This window comes from Ursus arctos, unplaced genomic scaffold, assembly GCF_023065955.2.
Source record: "Ursus arctos isolate Adak ecotype North America unplaced genomic scaffold, UrsArc2.0 scaffold_1, whole genome shotgun sequence".
Taxonomy (NCBI): Eukaryota; Metazoa; Chordata; class Mammalia; order Carnivora; family Ursidae; genus Ursus; species Ursus arctos.
In genome coordinates, this window is record NW_026622763.1 from 106,415,884 (window position 1) to 106,436,264 (window position 20,381).

At 52.7% G+C, this 20,381-nt stretch overlaps 2 long non-coding RNA genes across 2 annotated transcripts; one reads left to right on the forward strand and one right to left on the reverse strand.

Annotated features, from left to right (window-relative positions):
- Positions 1–46: 46 nt before the first annotated feature.
- On the forward strand, positions 47–8,466 carry LOC130542471 (uncharacterized). Its single transcript, XR_008957044.1, has 2 exons — positions 47–840; positions 2,526–8,466. It is a non-coding gene; the product is annotated as an uncharacterized LOC130542471 (long non-coding RNA).
- Positions 8,344–18,843, reverse strand: LOC113250068 (uncharacterized). Its single transcript, XR_003313945.4, has 3 exons — positions 18,300–18,843; positions 11,079–11,295; positions 8,344–9,766 (listed from the first exon to the last, which is right to left on the reverse strand). It is a non-coding gene; the product is annotated as an uncharacterized LOC113250068 (long non-coding RNA).
- Positions 18,844–20,381: the final 1,538 nt, after the last annotated feature.

The window sequence follows — 20,381 nt, forward strand, 5'->3', positions numbered from 1 at the left end:
TGCGCGCGGGCGGGCGGGGCGGGGCGCATGCGCGCAGGTTGCGTTCGCCTGGGTGGGCGGAGGCGACGCCGCTGCCGCCACGTTCCCCGCAGGCGCAGGGGCAGACCCTTACTTCTCTCCTTTGGCCTGGTGTCAGGTTCCTAGAAGGCCGGTGTGGGCGGAAATGTCGGAGCTCAGTGGCAGCGTAGCGGGCCCTGATGTCCGCGAAGACTTCGGTCCCTTGGTGCTCACACCGCCTCGGCAGGCCCGCATTCCTGGCCCGCCGTAGAGACGGAGAAGCCGAGGAGGCCCGGCCGGGCGCTAGCACCAAGGCCCAGCAAACGCAGGGTGCAGGGCGCTTTCCTCGACTTGTCCGTCCGCGCCGGTGTAGGCTGGTGGCGGGCCGGAAAGAGGGCGCTTCCACGAGGTGCCCCAGAGCAGCAGCGGGTGACCCGCCAGCCTGGGACGCCCGGCCATGCGCACCTCGAGGCCTCGGCGTCCTCCTGATGAATCGACACAGTTTGAACGTGGACATCAGCCTCCGACAGACGAAGAAAACGAGGCCGCGCTCATCATGTCTGAACACACAAAATGGGAGCATAGTCTAAGCCACAGAAATGACCGAAACTCCCTCTGTCCTGCCCTATACGAGTGAGCTTTGTCTGGGCCTCCTGCCTTTTAGATAAGATTGATTAAGGCATCCCGTCCTGGAGTTACCTCCTCTTCCGGACACACGGTCCACAGCAAAGCCCCACGTCCTTAGTGTTCCGCAGAACTACCTACCAAACCCCAGTCTCCTAAGGACTTTTCAGAATCTCTCTTGCTAGGTGTCCTAGGGCAGTGATCTCCCTCGATGCCGCGGTGAGTAAGAAAGCCAACTTGTTTGCACTGCAGATGTGTTTCTGGTGAGGTCTGGCTTCGGGACCTCCATGCATCTCTTCTGTGCCACCGGTCACTCACCAGTGTTTGAAACCTCACTGCTCTCTCATCCTCCAGAGAGGACCTGCCTCCTGCTCCCTCACAGTAGAAATACTCTAACAAAACTCATAGTCTCCCGTTTTCTTGCCTCTCCCCTACGGGGCAGCCGACCCCAACCCAACTTGACCTCACCACTTCTCCAGAACAGCTTTGTGAAGGCATCCAGTGACTTCCCGCTCTGTTGCTAAATGGAGCTGACCTTTCCAGTCATCTTCCATGAATCCCAGCAGTATTCACACTGGTGGCCTCTTTCCCTTTGGCTTGTGAGACACATCACTCTCCTGGTTTTATTCTTGTTCTCTGGCTGCTCCGTCTCTGCTTCCTCCACAGGCCCAACGCTTTCTGCCCCGCTCCTCGCGGATGGAATTCTTTTAAGACTAGTCCTGGGTTCTCTCCTCATTCCATACTCCCTCCTTGGACAATCTCATCCACACTTGGCTTGAACATGGTTTGCTAATTTATATTTCCTACCTGCTCCAGATCGTGAGTTCAAATAAGTAGCCACGTGATACCTCTTGGACATCTCAAAAGTGCCTCAAATTCAATGTGTCCTAACTGGAACCATTCTCTCCACTCCCCGCCCCTACCCCCTTCAATCTGTTCTCCTTCCTGGGTTGACACAGCCCTGTGCTCCTACCCCAGAACTCCTCTATGGAAGATAGCCTCCAAGTGGCCCCCATGATCTCCATCTCTTAGGATTCAACCCTTGTGTGGTCCCCTTCCCTTGAGTGTGACAAAGGCCCGTGACTTGCTCTGGCCAACGGAGTCCAGCAAAGGTGTCAGGATGTATGTGATTATGTGGATATGATTCTTTCATATGGGTTTGCAACACCCATCCTGTGCACGGACCCTCCCTCCCTTGCTGGTTCTGAAGAAGCAAGTCACCATATTGTGGAGAGGACCACAGTAAGGAACTGAAGATGGCTTCCAGGTGACAGTCAGCAAATACCTGAGGCCTTCAATCCAAGAGCCCACAAGGAAAGAATGCCACCAACAGCTGTGTAAGCTTGGAAGCAGAGCCTTCCTAGTTGAGCCTCAGATGAGAGCCCAGCCCTGGCCAACACCTGACTGCAGCCTTGCACAGGACCCAGTGGTGCCCAGACTCCCACCCCATGGAAACAGTGGGATACCAGATGGACGTGGCTTTAAGCTGCTGAGCTTGTGGTAATTTGTTAGCAGCAGTAGAAGCCTAATACACCCTCCATCACCAAGTCCTATCAGTTTTATCTCCTGAATGCCTTTTAGATCCACTCCCTGACTCCCTTCCCCACCAAGTCTGTGTCACTGAATCACAGCCTCCGGTCGGGCTTCTCTCTCAGAACTTGCCTCAGTCCCTCATCCTTGTCCTTCTCTTGTCCCAAGACATTTTCTCAGGTGGGTCCCTCGGCTTGGTATGTTCTCCTTGACCCTCTTCTCCTGGGTAAATCCCATCCATTCCTCAGGAAAAGCTTTCTCGGGTGCCCTAAGCACGGTCCCTCTTTACATCTTTCCCTTAGAGCTTTTGTCCCGGTCACAGTTTTACGGGTATTTACGTAATTGTTTCACTCATGAGCTGTATCTCCCATCAGAACGTAAGCCGGCGGAGGTCAGGAAGCACGTTTCGTTTTGCAGACGACTGTGTCCCAGCACCTGGCACGTGATGGGTGCCCACATACTTTAGTTGGATGAATGAATGAAAGAATATGTCCATTTTTGAAACTCAAAGTGCATGACACAAGCCTTCTTACCTCAGGAACGTCAAGAAGGTTGGAACCGAGCGTGGTGCCTCCTGCGTGCTTGCTCCGGACTGCCCAAACTAAGTTCATTAGTTTGCTCTTAGAAAAAAAATCCTAATTTCTGATTTTAAGAGTGTAAATTCTGATTTTAAGACAAGGAAAGTACCTGTTGTCCCCGGACATTATCAGCTGCCCGTGTGGCAGACAGTATTTTCCAAAGTTTGCTGCAACAATATCTCCCATTCCTCCTGCTCTTCTAAAATGTATCCCTGCCACCCTCCATCAAGAGGTAAGCTGTGAGTCTTCTCCCCTTGAAGCCGGGTGAACTGTGACTGCCTTGGCTGTTAAGAGAAGGAAAGATGTGCCGTTTTCTGGTCTCCACGGCTAGGAAAGGCCACGCAGCTTCTGCCTGCTTCTCTGGAGACACTTGCTGGGGAGTCGGTCACCAACTCAGGAGTCCAGCTGCTCTGAGCTGCTGCGCCGGAGAAGCCCCGTGTGGGCCCAGCGTTCAGCGGCGCGGGCTGAGCTCCCAGCCACTAGCCGGCGCTGGCTGCCAGCCTTGTCGGGTGAGTCATCGACGACATCTGTCCCAGTGGAACCCTCAGGTGACTCCAGCCCCAGCCAACGTCTGACTGCCAGCTCGTGAGAGACCTCAAGCAAGGACTGCCCAGCTGAGCCCTGCAAGAATTCCTGACCCACAGAATGACAAGAAAAAACTATTTCTTAAACGGCTAAGTTTGGGGGTCATCTGTTACACAGTAATAACCGGAAGGGCAATTGGATGTCCAGAGAGGAGGAATGACACCTCAAAAACCCAGCACAAAAGGTCCTGTCCGTGGGCCCAGGCAGCAGGCAGCGAGACGGGCCTGGGGGGGCTGCTGGAGGATGGGCCTCAAGGCCATAAATGAGCACTTCGTGAAGAGTGAGGAAAATGGCAGCGGCAGAGGTAGAAGAGAGCCGTGTCGCATGCTGGTGAGTTCAGTACAACTAGCACCTGCAAGGATGTGGGAAACAGGAAATGCACCCAGTGAACTGACGCCTCTGGCCAAGGCCGTCTCCCGGGCGGACGATGGAGGTGCCGACTGCGCCTACGGGAAGGCACTCACGCCGGAAGTGCTGCTCCGGGCCCTTCGGGGCTGCCTGAGCTGCAGGCTACGAGCAGAATGAAGTGGCCGTTTAAACCGCTAGATTGGGGGCCCTAACAAGGCAGCAGCACTAACTGAACAACGTGCTAGACAGACTGGTGTGCACTGTGAGAGCGGCCCGGAGAATGAGGAAAATGACAGCTGTGATGTCTTCCAGGCGGCGGGGAGGATTTTGTAGCAGCTCTGGTGTGGGGAAGTTTGCATAAATGTCAGAAAAGGCTTCACTCTGTGCAAGAGTAATTCATTTTGCTGTTTTTACTACGAAGAAGAGGCAGAAAACTGAGAACACCGGGTGCCTGTTTGGGGCCAGGCGCTAGTTAGGCGCTTTGCATTTGATAATTTGATACAATCTCTTAACAGCCTTTTGAGGAAAGTACCACAGCCTGTTGGATGGGTCTGCAGAGGGTTCCACCTGCGTCTTCAGGTGAGAACCGATGAGATCTAGAGTACGATAACCACATAAGGCTGGGGGAAGAACAGTCAGGAAGGAACAGGGCTAGTCATTCTCGAAGTTCATACAGAGCGAGGAATAGTTCCTGCATCCACTAGCCAGAGTGGAAAAACCTCAAAACACAAGAGACGTGTGCGTGGGCCCCCAAGTGCATGTGTGGAGTGCACGGCAGTGGTGCCAGGGCTGTGAGGGGGCCTGGACTGGACACCTCTCTGGGGCTTTTAAAGTCAGGTGTGAATTTTAGAGTCATCTTGGGTAGAGGGCAGCGCACAATGGCATGGGTGTGGGGCAACCACACCTCTGTAATGGATGGAAAGGAGTTGGGTAGGTGGGTAGGACTTGAGGTCCCAAGTTAACTTGGGGTCATTTCACAAGGGGTCCTAAATGCCAAAAGGGTGAATTAAACTCAGTGGGGGAGCCGTAGACCTATTCATAATGAGAAAAATTTCAGCATCCTTAAAAGGCAATGGATGGGAGCACGTTCTCCTGCTTGCGCCCTCTGTCTGCAATCTGTTGCCATTTCACACAATGATAAACCCAGCTATTGTCAAGGCAGAAAGAAACCCTCTGGGGGTTGTAATCCCTAGGCCCTGTGGTCCCACCCACTTCACGTTAGAAGGGAAATGTGGCCCACTCCGAGCCCCTTTTCAGATTCGATATTGGCTTCCCTTTATCTAAATGTTGACATGTCCCAGGGCATTGTCCTAGACCATCTTTTGTCTTTAATTTACTTGCTTCCAAAATCATCTTTATAATTCTTTGGCTTTAAATACAGCTGTGTTCTGATGACGTGCCTGTACAGATCTCTGGACTTGACCTCCACTTGGAACCGTGCATCATGTACCTATCCCCACCTTCCTGCTCGGCATCCCCACCCGGATGTCTAGTAGGCATCTCAAATTACGCCATTTACGATATATGCCAAGTACAACTCCCGCCCTCTCCCCAAAACCTGTTCACCCTCATCTCTCTCAAATCACCATTTACCCAGTGGCTCCTGCCAAGACCTAGGCATCAGCCTTGATTCCTACCTCATCCCATACATACAATTTGGTAGTAGATCTTGCCTGTTCAACTTCCAAAACTCTTCCATGTCCCATTTCTGCCACTGTGGTCCCGGACCAAGCCCCATTATAGGCGTACCTCATTTTATTGCACTCTGCTTTGTTGTGATTCACAGATACGGCAGTTTTTACAGATGGAAGGTTTGTGGCAATCCCGTGTCAAGCAAGTCTACTGGTGCCATTTTTCCAACAGCATTTGCTCACTTTGTGTCTCTATGTACCGTTTTGGTAATTCTCGTATTTCCAGCCTGTTCATTATATTCGTTACGGTGATCTGTGATCAGTGATCTCTGATGTTACTACTGTAATTGTTCGGGGCACCACGAACCGTGCCCACATAAGACAACAAACTTAACCAATGAATGCCGTGTGTGTCCTGACTGTTCCACCCACTGGCCATTCCCGTCTCTCTCCCCCTCCTCGGGCCTCCCTGTTCCCTGAGACGCACCAATATTGAAATTGGGTCAGTTAATAACCCTACAATGGCCTCTAAGTGCTCGAGTGAAAGGAAGAGTCACAGGTCTCTCAGTCAAAAGCTAGAAATGATGACGCTTAGTGGGGAAGGCACGTCGAAGCTGAGTCAGGCCAAAAGCTAGGCCTTTGCACCAAAGAGTCATCCCGGTTGTGAATGCAAAAGAAGAGTTCTTGGGGAAATTAAAAGGGCCACTCCAGTGAACACAGGGATGATAAGAAAGCAACGCAGCCTTATTGCCGTTGTGGAGAAAGTTTTCGTGGTCTGGATAGAAGGTCAACATTCCCTTAAGCCAAAGCCCAGTCCAGAGCAAGGCCCTGACTCTCTGCAAGTCTGTGAAGGCTGAGAGAGGGGAAGGAGACGCAGGAGAGAAGGCGGAAGCTGGCAGAGGTCGGCTCAGGAGGTTTGAGGAAAGAAGTCCGTCGTCTCCGTGACATATAAGGGCAAGGCGAAGCAGCAGGTGCTGACGGAGAAGCCGCAGCAAGCTGTCCAGACCTCGTAAGATAACGAATGAACGTGGCTACACCAGACAACAGATTTTCCCCGGAGACGAAGCAGCCTTACGCTGGGAGAAGAGGTTATCTAGGACTTGGCGAGCTAGGGCGAGCTCAGTGCCTGGCTTCGCAGGACAGGCTGCCTCTCTCGTTAGGGGCTCCTGCAGCTGCTGACGTCAGCGAAAGCCAGCGCTCAGCGACCCTTCTGGGAATGCTGGGGCCCTTCACGCTTACGGAAATCTGCTCTGCTCGTGCTCTACAAATACGACAGCACGTGTGTGTGCAGCACGGTTTGCCGAGTCGTTTCAGCTCACTGTCGAGACGCCTTTCAAGATACGACTGTCGCTGACACCGTGCTGGGTCGCCCAGGGGCTCTGATGGAGAGGGGCGAGACGAAGGTTGTTCTCACGGCTGCCGACACAACATCCGTCCTGCAGCCCACGGATCACGGGGTCGTTTTACCTTCCTGTCTTATTATTTAAGAAATACGTTTCAGGAGGCTCTAGCTGTCAAGGTGATTCCTCCGATGGATCTGGACAAAGTAAACTGAAAACTGTCTGGAAAGCATCCACCATCCTAGATGCCATTAAGAACATTTGTGATGCATGAGGAGAGGTCAAAATATAACTTTTATATGCACTGGGAAACCAGTAAGTTCACTTGACTCACTTCAGTGCAATATTGGTTTTATTGTGGTGTTCTGGAACTGAACCCCCAATATCTCTGAGGCATGTCGACATTTCTTTCTGAGATGAATGAGACTACCTCCTTCCTGTTAGACTCTTGCCCTCCTACAGCTGATTTTCCAGAAGAGGAGAGAGATCATTTTTAAAACATAACTTGGTCTATTGCTCTTCCCTGCTTTAAGTCTCTCAGTTGCTTCCCATTTGCTTAGAATCAAATCCAAACTCCTGCCATGCTTACGAGGCCCTCCATTAGCTCCCCACGCTCCCCTCCAACCTCATGAGTCCCATCCCTGGACTGTGGCGCTGCCCCTGGGCTCCTTTCTTTCTCCAGGACACAGCAGGCTCTTTGGACCTCATGCCTGGGTCCTTGCTGTTCCCTTTGGTTAGAACAACTTCCTCCCGCTCCTGGAGTGGCTGCTCAGCCCCCAAACTCAGTTCAAAGGTCACTTCCTCAAAAGGCTTTTCTGGACCCCGTCTCAGGCGCTGAGGTGAGCAATACACATCTTGTTTATGAATATATTTGACTTTTCACAAATGAGATTTGATCTAAGATTTTCTGAGACCTTTTAACCAGGACAATAAATTTACTAGGAAACTTTTATACTTTATTCACATAAGACAGTGATAAATAATAGGTCACCATTTTCACTTTTTATATAAGAAATACTTTTACTACTTTATTTCCACCAGGTACATAATTTTCTGCTATTTGTAATGATGCATTTCTTTAATTTTTTTTAAGGAAGCTTTTTTTTGTTTTGTTTTTGCTGGGTTGTATCCAGTCTGAGGCTCTGACAAATACCACTGCTGGGAGCCCTCCCGTGCCTGTCTTCTGGTCCACACTGGCACTCGTCTTCACTGGGAGGGGCCCAGGGATGCGATCATGGGGTCTTGGGTATGTCTCTGTTCTGTGCAGTTGATACTTTCCTTAGCTGACTTGTTTTTATTGTGGTAAAATACCCATAACAGAAAATGTATCATTTTAGCCATTTTTAAGCGTACCCTTCAGCGGCATTAGGTGCATTCACAATGCCGTGCCGCCACTGCTGTTTCCAGAACTTTCTCACTACACCAGACATTAAGTAATATCTCCCGACCCCTTTCTTCCCCCATCCCTAGTACACTCGATTCTGCTTTCTCTCTGAATTTGCCTGTTCTAGGTGCCTCGTGTAAGTGGAATCACACACTGTTTGTTTTGTGTTTGGCTTACTTCACCTAGCAAAATGTTTTCAAGATTCATCCATGTTGTAGCATGTATCAGAACTTCTTTTTTTTTTTCTCAATAATATTCTGAAGATTTTTCTGAAAGGTTTTTTTTTTAATATTCTAAAGGTGAGTGAATTCACTGTGACTGGCTCATTTATTCCAAAGAATTGTCTTTATTTTTCATGCATACTTTTCTGCAGTAATATAACAATCAAATTTTTGCAATGCAAAAAAAAGGTTTCAAAGATTAGAAAAAAGATTAAAAAAATGTAAACAGAATCCGTGACCTTGAAAATTTGATGTTTCATTGTGATGGTCTCTAAAACGCAAGTTTTTAAAAAAATATTCTAGTTGGTGGTTTAATAGATGATGATGAAATCAGAGAAACAAAATATGGCAGAATATTCTGAATGATTTTAGATATGACACTTTGAGCAAAAAATAACGTGCATCTTAGCGAATCCCAAGAAACTACTAGAAGTCCATATGTCTTGTCTAATAAAACACAGAACAAATGTGTAACACTGTAAGCAAATCCCACTAGATCTACTTTCAAGAATAAAGGAAGCAAATACCTTTCCTTGCTCTCTGATTGTGCCCACTGTGAACAACTGTCAGACTATGAGGGCTGCTCGCGTGAAGAGTAGTGTCACGACGATAAAATAACGTGCACTAACTCTATCGAAATAAAAGAAAAAGCTTCCTAGGTGTAGGTTAGGAGAGTACAGGGGGGAAAGAGAGTTGACATAGAAAACGCTCACGGCCAGGGAAGTAACAAGGGAGCCAGGATGGCAAATTAAACAGGAGTGCACACACCGTTCTTTCCCCGGAATATGGCTGTGTCAGATTTGTGCCTTCCTCAGCTCCTAATCTTCATGTGCAAAATGCCCCTTGTGCGAAATCAAATTTGATCAGCTTCTTTAGCAATGTATAGAGGATTTAGACACATATATTTTCTTGTGATTTCAAAAAAAAAATGAACAAGCAGATGGGATATTCTGATGTCTGTTTTAAAACCAACATTAAAAACACATCCAGATACCCCATGGGGATCAAGATTAAATGCCATCAAGGCAGTTCACCCACAAAGATATTTATAAATATCGAAATATATATCAAATGAGAGCTACAGTACGCGGACATCGAAAGCGTCTCCGTGCAAACAGACCGCGCGCCTCTCGCATCTGTGTGGGATGAAATTCCCAACAGCGGCCCAGGGCTAAGCTAGGCGGCGAAGCACCACGATGAATACAGCTGCGTGCCCAACACTGCCCTCTGCTTACGACCCAAAAGTCGCTTTTGAACGTCTGCTGATGAATGTAAGATTTCAGCAGAAGGTACGACTATACGGCCTGAGTTTCAAAATAAAAATATGGAAACCGAAGAGGCACCGCGGGCGGCAGGGCCGATCACGAGACGGCCGCGCGTGTGATGGACACGAAGGCGCTCGCACGCGCTCTCCCGCCACGCTGGAAACCAAGACGTGAGCAAGGAACACGTCTTCAGACTCTGATGCTGTGCCGGGAACTACCTCTGAAGGCAGCACATTCCAAGGTCAGGACGGCACTCCTGCAAACTGGAAAAAAAAAAAAAAAAAGCTGTCTTCAGATTCTGAATTTTTAACTGGAGAAAACTTATTTTGTGTGTATACACCGGATTTCCGCAAAGCAGCCACTGACTGGACTCGGAAATACCCTGACGGAAACGCTCTGGATGCAGACGTTTCATCAGAAACCGTTGTAAGCAGCGCGCACTATCAGGTCCTGGGGGTGCACGGCGATCCCCCTGTCCGGTGTCTGCATCTTCTAGAACGGGTCCACCGTGTGCAGTGCACGCTTCTCCGCTGTGGAAGCGGCCGCGAGAAGGCGGCTCACCCTGTCGGTCCCAGGGGCGCCCTGTGAGACATCTCAGGAAGCTGCAGTTCACCGCGGGGGAACACCGAAGGTCATCACATGGTCAAAAGCAATCAACCTGGCCATTCTCTCCACTGAAAATAAGTAACAGACTTTGGAAATATGAGTGTGTTTCCACTAACACTGGCTAAGTAAAATCATCACTTGGTTTTGTATGAATAAAATATTTCAGCTTAAAAATATTTTGAATTTTAATATACCTACTTTTTAAATTTTCAGTAGCTTTTCACTTCCTTTAAAGCTCTAGAAATCCCTTTGCTTTGTGCTGCAGGATTGCCAGGCAGGGACTGAGTGGTTGCCTTCGAGAGGGAGTGGGGACTGGTTGAGGAGCATGAGGGGACTTTCTGGGGGGACGGGCATGCTCAGGATATTGGGAAGGGTCTGAGTCACAAGGGCGTACGGATTCGTCACAACTCAGCAAGTGTTCGCTGACAGCAGGGCACTTCGCTGGAAGTTTGGGACCAAAAGGAAAAGACTGTGAACAACGATTTCTAGTTAATGTGTGTGTGCAGAGGCGCGTAGGGGAGAGCGCCCTAAGGTCTCTAATTCACTCTGAATGCATCAAGAATACAACAAATTGGTGGATGGTTGCCCAGATGCGAGAAAGTCCAGGAAAATGTGGGCAGTCCAACTGCAGATTTCCATAATGAAGTATTGGGGAAGCGAGAAGGCGAGAAGTGTTGCTGGCCCATCTCAGCGTCCCTCCAGCCCGAGTGTCTCCAGGGGCGGGTCTGAGCCAGTACCTGAGGGAGAAGCGGGCAAACCTCCAGGGGGCTGGATCAAGCCTCGGAGGAAAGGGGGAGAAAACAGAATTTGGCACCAGGCAAGAGGAGATATGGAGTATGCACCCCAAATCCAGTGGGGCCGGGGCCGGGAATCCGTCTCCTCCCTCCATTTTCCTTCCATTCCATCAAGGCTGACAGCTTTGCTGGTAAAGAAACCTTGAGCCCTTTCTAGATCCGGTTTATTACTTACACAGACGACGAAAGGAAGAGTAGCCAAAGGTGCCAGCTTCCAGGGCCCTTGCACAGGGTGAAGAAGTGGACAGATGACCACGACGTGGAAGACGGGGCCCCTCCGGCTAAGGGCCGCTGCCCGCCCTGGCTAAGGCCTCATCAGAGCCTGCAGGTGACACGCCTGTGGCAGGACAGCCCCAGGGACAGGGAGCCAGCTCCTCCCACGCCGTCGTGCTCTGGGAACATCACAAGGTGTTTGGTCAAGATGTGGATCCATCTGTGGTTCAAGCCTTGTCTGTGTGGCTAGGGGTGCCAGGGCCCCTACACTTCCTTCTCAGATTTTCCTTCCTGTTCCTTCACTCAAAGACTGGACCACGAGGGGCTCTGGAAGTATAAAGAGATTGGGGGCCCACCGTGGCTCCGAGGAACACACAAATTACGCGTAAGCTTTTTTTTTTTTTTTTTTAAGATTGTATTTATTTGAGAACGAGAGAGCACAAATGGGGGGAGGGACAGAGGGAGAAGCAGACTCCCCACTGAGCAGGGAGCTGGATGTGGGGCTCGATCCCAGGACCCGGGGATCATGACCTGAGCTGAAGGCAGACGCTTCAAGGACTGAGCCACCCAGGTGTCCCTACATAACTTGTAAACTTGAGAAAAGATGCTCCTTGTCACTGAGGAAATGGGAACAGACAATAATCAGATGCCTCGGAAAGGCTTACACAGGGAATGACGTAGACAACACACTTTTTAAAGGACGGCACCTCTTGCCGCCGTACTGGGTACAACTCTCTGGGTACATTTCTCTCGTGATGGAACAATTTAGACTACAGTTTGAAAAATACCAGGAAAATACCAGAATAACAATACACAGACTGCAGTATTACGTCTGGAGGCCCGGAGGCCGTTGGAGGAGCAGAGACAGGGTGGTGGGTGGAGGGTTGTGGCCGGCAGCCCCACTGTGGCCCTCGATGACCCCACTCTCCAGTCCCTACGCCCCATGTGATCCCCTCCCCTGGAGTGCAGGCCGCATCTGACAGACAGAAGCCACTCCTGAAATGAGGCTACAAAAAAGGCCGCCTTCCCCCTCGTCTGCCCACTCTGGCTCCCTCTGCAGAGGCCAGGTGGCAAAGAGCTGAGGGAGGCCTCCAGCCAGAGAGCAGGACAGGACGAGGCCCCCAGTCGGACACCCCCGGAGGAACTGAATCCTGCCACCCACCACTGGGGGAGCTTGTGCGTGGATCCTGTCCGCGTGGAGCCTTGGTGATGACAGGCCGAGGGCAGCCTCGAACATACCCCCAGGCGGAAGCCGCCGACGAGGCCGCGCCTGGTTCCTGACCCCCGGACGCTGTGACGTAACACATGCTGGTGTTAGGCTCTAACTTGTGGGGTGACTTGTTACACAGCAACAGACAACTCTGCCGGTCCACTTCTGTGGTTTTCCTTCTACGGGGTACGAGTCCGTGGCCAGCTCCCGCTAGCCCCGGCTTCACCTTCCCTCCCTGCTGGGGCTCTGGCCCCCGGGGTCCAGGGAGGGCGAGCGGCATGGCTGGACTGCAGGGCCACTGACAATCCCAACTCCCACCAACCCAGGAAGCTGCTGCCCGTGGAGCTGCTGGAGAGGGAGCTCATGTGGGCTCGAGGCCAGCAGGAGAGAAGAGGGGAGAGGCCGAATGAAGCCCCAGAGGGAGCGCTCTCTCTCCAGGGCAGATCCCCTCCCAGCGGAGGCCCGTGTGCTTCACCCTCCTGGTTCCTGCCCTCCACCCCCCCTTCACCCCTGTGTCATTTCAGGGACCAGAGAGGGCCACAAGAATTTCTCAAGTCAAATTCAGGAGCATGGTGACCTCTGGGGTCTAAAGGTTAAGTCCTCCTCCTCTGCATAACCTCCTACCTCCCTGTCAAGAACCTGCCTGTCCTGCAGGGCTCACATGCCACCTCCTCCAGGAAGCCTTCCTTCAGGAGCCTGCCTGTGGAAGGTTATGTCACCTTTTCCTCCACCCTCCAGCCCTATTAATTGTTCTCCTCTCATGGCCTTTGTTTCTTATACATTAATGATCAGGAAATGTCTGTCTCCCCTGAAATCACATTGTCCTTAAGGCAGAGGCCTTGCTGCTCGGGTGGTGGGAGTTCCTGCGGGAAGGCTGCCCCCGGGATGTGTTCTCAGCTTCTCTAGAGTGGCGTGTGCATGCTCCCTGCCCGCCCCCATCCCGCCCAAGCCAGGGAGGTGAGTTCAGGGCCCAGCGGAGGGTCTCACACCCGGCTGAGCTGTTAGAACGCGCAGAGACAGCCAAGCCTCGCGAGAAGTCCAGGGATGCGAGGCCTTGCGACAGAGCACGTCTTGAGGCAGAGTCCGAGGACAAAAAGCAAGAGCTCAGGGCCTGAAGGACCTGCAGGAGCTTCTAGACGAGGGCCCAGCTGGCAGCCAGGCTCCACTGAGAGTTTCGGGGTTCATGAGGAGCTCTCGAGAAGAGCTGGGGTCTGGCCTCACGGCCTGACCCTGTAGCTCGGACAGTCCCACAGTATATATGCGGGAATATTTGGTTCTCCCTCCTGACTTTGTCCCAGCATCCCCAGCTGAGCCTGGCTCCTTCACGGAAGTCCGAAGCCCCCACGAAAGACTCCTCCCTGCACTTAACTGGGTAGCCCTCTTTTTTCACTGCCAGAGTCAAGCCCAGCAGGGGCTGTCCGTGGGCAGTGGAGGAAGAAACAGAAGAAGGGGAGCGTCCTGCCCCCCAGTTCCAGCCCACCTCTCCACGTGGGCAGCCGGGCTCCCCGAGGACTCGTCTGGGCAAACGCTGGGCACGCGTCCTTGGTGGCCCGCAGCTCTCCGCAGCATGGGGACATATAGCCAGGTGCTGCCCCAGGGAGAGAGGGGCAGATGGCCAGGAGGAAGCGTCACCTGCCCTGCAGAGGCTGGACAGCATCGCTCTGCCCCGCGGCCAGAGAGAGGGGCAGGCGGCAGCCACAGGGCAGCGCACTGCCCCGTGAAGGGAGGCTGAGGCAGAGGAAGGCTGGAGAAAGACAGGGAAGGAGAGGCAGGGACAGAGGTGGAGGCAGCAGTGGGGAGAGCCCCCGGAGGCTGGGCGTGGAGGACAGGTGTGATGGGGAAGGGCAGAGATGAGGGGCGGCAGAGCATGAGGAAGGAAAGAGAACAAGGTAGAGACAGAAGGAGAGGGAATTCTAACCAAGACCCGTGCTGTGACAGGGGCTTTGCTCACGCTGCTTCGTGAATCTTCAAGATGAGGTCGGTTCTATCATAACGGAGAGACAGGTGTGCGAAATAAAGGAGAGAGGGAGAGGAGAGATCGGGACAGGCGAAAGGGGAGGAAAAGAGCAGAGCGGGAATAGAGAGAGAGAGAAACTGCCTCTCCAGAGACAGAGGGAAAAACCAGAACCCGCCCACCCCCACGGGCCCGTGAAGACACCGGGAAACACGACAGAATAGGGCAGGAGCGCTATGGCCTGTCGACTTCAAGGTGGACACTTTCAGAACCTAAGGACTGTATTGTCCCAATGCTAAACTGTTCCAGAACACACAGGGACAGAAGCAAGACTCCCGATCTTTTCAGGGAGGCAGCTTAACACAGACACCCAAACCAGGCAGACGGCACGCACAAGAAAACTGCAGAACAATACCCCTTAGGAATTTTGATGCAAACCCCTACACATCACCCTGGAAAAGGCGACACTACGGAGACTGTGAAGAGATCGTGCCTGTCAGGCACTGGGGGGACGGAGAGATGACTAGGAGGAGCACGGAGGGGCTTTAGGGCAGTGACGCGACTCTATCCTACTCCAGTGGCGGACGCATGCCACGCGTTTGTCCAAAGCCATAGACTGCACAGTGAGCCCTGGTGTCAGCTGTGGACTCTGGGAGACGGCGCTGGGTGGGTTCATCCACCGCAACACACGTCCCACTCTGGTGGGGGATGCTGATGATGGGGGGTGTGCATGTGTGGGAATAGGGGTACACGGGGAATCTCTGCACCTTCTGCTCAGTTTGGCTACAAACCTAAAACTGCTCTAAAAATAAAGCCTATTAAAAAATATCCTACACAAAATTATATACAAACCAAATGTAGCAAGACCTTGACCCCATCATGACCCTTTGGGGTTCATTACAAAACTACAAGCATGGCTTATTATTGGTGAATCCAATCACAAAATGCCCCGTATTGACAGGTCAAAGGACGAACATCAGAAAACGTGATTATCTCAAAAGATGCCACATGGTTCCCACAAAATTCAATATTCTTCCTTTAAAAAACTTTTTTCATAGTTGTAAATCATTGAAATAGAGATGTCTACTGTTAACCAGAGTGCAGAAAACTGCTCCCTCCTCCAACGAAGGAGGGAGTATAATGTGAGGGGCGCCTGGGCGGCTCAGTGGGTTAAGCGTCTGCCTTCGGCTCAGGTCATGATCTTGGGGTCCTGGGACCGAGCCCTGCATCAGGCTCCCTGCTCAGCAGAGGGTCTGTTTTTTTCCCTCTGCTCTTCACCGTCCCCATGCTCTCTCTCTCGAATAAATAAAATCTTATTAAAAAAAAAAAAAAGGAAGTGTAATTCAAGACAGGCTTTCAGGGCAGTAATCTGACATTTACGTGTTTTCAAAGACATGCCATTTTAATTTTAGAAACATATGATATATGTTGCAAAGTACACAGCCTGTTCACGGAGTATCGGTCTTGGAAAAACCCTGGAACCCTCTCTACACCCTGGGTGAGGCTATCAGGCAGAAGAGCGTCTGAGCACAGCAACATGGCGGGTCGGGTGGGTCCCAAGAGCCAGGGGCTTTTCCTCCTCACCACTGTGTCCCTGGGGCCGAGGACAGAGCGTGACATGTCGCAGGTGCACGGACTACACCACTGAATCGATGGTTCTACTGTTGGGTTAAAAAAGTTGCGGAATGGTACGTACAGAATGGTCCCATTTGCAGAAAAAGACATTTATCCTACATATATATGCTTGCAGATGCATGGAAAGCATCAAAAGGGTCACCCAAGAAATTGTTAATTGTGGAGACTCCTGGAGAGGGGGCAAAGGGATGGGGTGAGAAGACAGAAGGAAGACCCAGGCTTTCCATGGCCGGCCTTCTGTAATGCTTGACTTTTCCTGGGAGTGTGTATGGCTTTTTAAATAAAAATCTAGTTTCAGAAAAATTACTTAACCTATCTGAGCCTCAGTTCCTCAGCCATAGAATGGAGAACAGTAATACCTCCCTCAGAGGGTCCCTGTGATATTTAAGGAATGGATAAGACCACGCACCCCGAGGGTCCTGGTACCTGGTGTTAATGAGTGGATGGCACTGCTGTTGTTACGGAGAGAAATCCAGACACACAAGGAACGTTTGTGAGGAGCCTAGGGGGACCCAGCTGCCCAGGCCCCAGAACCGGCCCCGCTTGCTAGTTTCTTCTCCCTGGAACATCCCTTCCCAGGAGAGCTGCTTGCTTGTTCCTCCACATCATCATTTCTCCGCTCGAATAAAACCTACCAGACAGGCTGTCTAACCAACCTACCCACACCTGCACCTGCTTCCACCTACCCTACCTGCACCTGCTTCCATACCGTTCCTCCCTGTCCGCTTGACCTACTTTATTTTCCTGCTGGCACAGAAACACTGCTTGCCATATCATCTAGTTTTTGTCTGTTTCCCTGCTAACGGCGTACGCTTGAGAAGAAACTGTCTCCAGCAAGTGGAATCATTCCTGACAAAGGGTAGGCATTCGGTAAATATTGTGAGAGAATAAATAAACATCGTCTGACATGTACCATCAGCGAAACGAAAGAGAGAAACTTGGAAACTGGCTAAAACCAGGTGACCAGGAAAACCTTCCCAGCCTTGAAGGCAACTGCAGAGAGCAGCGGGGGTGGGTGTGTGTGTGTGTGTGTGTGTGTGTGTGTGTGCGCGCGCGCGCGCGCAGTAGCCACCTGGCAAGGAGCCGGAGACAGGCAGGGGGACGGGGGAGGGGGGCTTGGAGGCGGAGCTCTGAAGGTCTGGGCAGACCGAGGGGAGTAGGGGGCCTCCTGCACTCTGCGCATGTGCAGTGTGGGGCTTTTGAAGGACCGCCGTTCAGAAGGTAATGTCGGTGTAGTTTTCCTAAGGACCACTGCCATCCTCCAGCTGGAAGAACCCGACCTAAGAACGTGCCAGCAGGGACAGAGGGAGAGGGACAAGGAAGGAGATGTCACAACTCATACATTCGTTCCAGCGACTAAAGAGGGAGCACGGACAGTTCCCGCACGTTGCTCGCGCGGTGTGGCTAAAGGACGAGGTGTCTGCCCCGGGGGGTTTGAGGATGGCCATGTTGCTCTCAGGGATCCAGAACACCGAGATGCAGGCTTTGCAGAAGAGCTGGGTTCACGCTGAATTTGTTGAGTTTGAAGAACCTGTGGGAGACGTGAGAGCCAACAACCAGGGACAGTTGGATAAATGCCACGAGGGCTCCAGAGAGCCCTGCTGGGCTGGAAATCATTTTTGGAGTTGGTGACACAGGGGGGAAAGCCATGGATGGACAGACTGTCATCTAGAGATAAGAGGACTAAGGGAGGAAACATGGGACAGAGCACTAAAGCATGGGCTCGAAGAGCCCTGTCTAGAATCTGAGAAGGAATGGTTGAAGAGGAAGCAAGAAAACTAGACCGACAATAGGGTTTTAAGAAGCATGAGGTTATTGAGAGTGCCAAATACTGGCAATAAGGATGTCATCAGAGACTTCCAGAAGTTTTCAGTAGAGTGATCAGAAATGTGGGCCAGGGTAAAATTTTATGATGAGCAAACATCTCACCTGACTGTGAAGGAAATGCCAAAACAAGACTAGGAGATCTCAATGAGGTCTAACAAGTTCTTGGGAGAGAGTGGGTAAGGCAGAAGGTAGAAGCCTCAGGTTTGGGAGCTAGCTAACTATGAGGGGTGACAAGGTCCGCCGTATGGTTGTTGCCTGAGATGTCTAAGAGCACGGACAGGATTTTCCGAGGTTAAGGGAGGGCAGGATCCGGAGGGGGAAAGAGGATAGCACCCCAAGTGTCATCCGCTGGTGGTCCAGGCAACGACGAGGCAGAACAGTTCTAGCGGGAGTAAGATGCCTGGGCGCTCCCACGAGAAGCTGGTAGGCCTCTGGGTCCCCAGGTTAAAACCTTATCCCTTCTCCTTCCAGATCCACCTAAACCCAAGGGCCTACGTGAATAATCTGATAAGCTCGGGGCTTCCCTAGCTGCTCTCAGAAGTGATGCCTCTGCTTACCTCTGGGCAGTTTGCGGTGGCCTGTGTCTCTCTGTGAGCTCTCGGCCATCTTAAGAGAATGCAAGTTCCACGACAGCAGGGGTCTGTCTGGTCAGTCTGTCTCCGAAGCAGCCCACAGCAGGTGCTCAGCGCAGGGGGGCAGTGAACGCCACGCAGAGCCGGGTTTGGTCTCGCGCAGTCAGCAAGGCTCGTGTTCCGTCCTCAACAAACCTGTTTCCGTTCCACAGCCTGAAACGACCTCTCCTTCCTTGGCTCCCGCCGCTGGTGGCTTTAGCTGCACTTTCAATACTCCCGACCTCCCGAGACCCTGGGCGGCAGTCCGCGCAGAGACCGGCCCGGGTGCCCTCTGCCTTCGCGTCCTCACGCGGAGGCGCGGCTGAGCTGCGGGGCGCCGGCGCCTTCCTCTCTTCCTCTCCCGGTCGCAGGGCTGCTGGACAGACCGCAGCCCAGCCTCGGCCGGCCACACGGCCCCTCTGCCAACTGAGCGAGGTTTCTGGCGGCTGCTAGACTCAGTCGGGCAGAGGACCAGGCTAGGGGAGCTTCCGGCAGGGGGCGTGGCCTCCGGGCCGGGAGGCCTCTGGGAGTCGCGGTCCCGGCTCCTCCTGAAGCGGCGTCGCGGGAAGGGAAGTGGAAGAACTACATCTCCCAGGAGGCTCCGCGGTTCGCCCCCAAGGGGGCGTGCCATGGGCGTGGCCAATGCCTCCGCCCCGCGGAGCGCCAGCCGACTGTCACCACAGCCTGCCCCCCAGCGTTTCCGAGCGCCTCCGCGAGCTCGGCGCCGCGGAAGTCCAGCCCCAGGACCCCTGGAGCTCCCTTATTCCCAAATCCCTCCGGTTTCCCCAGCGCCTGACTCCGGGCCCTCCAGGAACGGCGCTGAGCGAGACTGGCCGGATCCCCGCTCTCAGGTCTCTCGCCAAGTCCGGAGCCTAGAGCAGAGCTACGGGAGGGAGGGACCCCAGAGGCGGCCCCGCCGGCTCTGGTAGAGCCTTGAAGGCCGCTGCGGGGAGCCCCACGTGGAAGTGCGGAGGAGACTTAGCCCAGCTGCCGAAGTCCAGGTTAAAGGTGAGATGAGGATGCCAGCACTCTGTCGTGGAAAGATGACAACTGGAGACTGGATTTAGAAGTAGAGCTCATGGGGCGCCTGGGTGGCGCAGTCGGCTGGGTGCCCGACTCTTGGTTTGGGCTCAGGTCCTGATCTCAGGTTGTGATCTCCGGTGGTGGGAACAATCCCTTTATGGGACTCTGCGCTCAGCGGGGGTCTGCTTGGGACTTTCCCTCTCCCTCTGCCCCTCTCCCTCTGCCTCTCCCGCTCGTGCTCTCTCTCTCAAATAAGTACATAAATCTTGAAGAAGAAGAAGAAGAAGAAGGAGGAGGAGGAGGAGGAGGAGGAGGAGGAAGAGGAGGAGGAGGAGGGGGGGGAAGGAGGAGGAGGAGGGGGAGGGGGAGGAGGAGGAGAAGGAGAAGGGGAGAAATAGCTCATGCACTTGATTAACTGGAGGTGAGATGAGAGGCAAAGAGCGAGCGTGGCTTCTATAGATTTTTTTGCCTAATCAATGGGGTGCCATGAACGGGCAGCGAGTGGGGCAGTGACAGTGCACCGGGAGTGAGAGTCAGTGGCACTTGGGCTGTGGTTTGTGATGCCCATCAGACAGAGTGGAGATACTAAGCGAACAGGAGGATATAGGGGCCCACAAGGATGAAGATGGGCTTTGGATCAAGGGCACACGATGGAACAAACCAAATGGACCAGGTGGGTCCGGGCAGGGGTGGTAGGGAAGGACACAGAGCCTCAAGTGCGCATCTAGGAGAGGAGCATCTAGCAAAGGAGACTGGGGATGGTCAGTGACAACCCAGGACACCGGGTGTTTTTGAGTTCGAGCAGAGAGAGAGTGTCAGGAGGGAGGGAGTGATAACCCGTGACGAGTGCTTCATTGGAAGAAGGTTGAGCAAGAATCTTAGGACCACTGGACTTGGAAGCATGGCGGTCGCTGGAGATCTTGACCAGGGCAGGTTCAGTGGAGGGGAGGGAACAATGGCCTGACTGGAGGGGTTAGAAGGGAGGTAAGAGGTGCACAAGTGGAG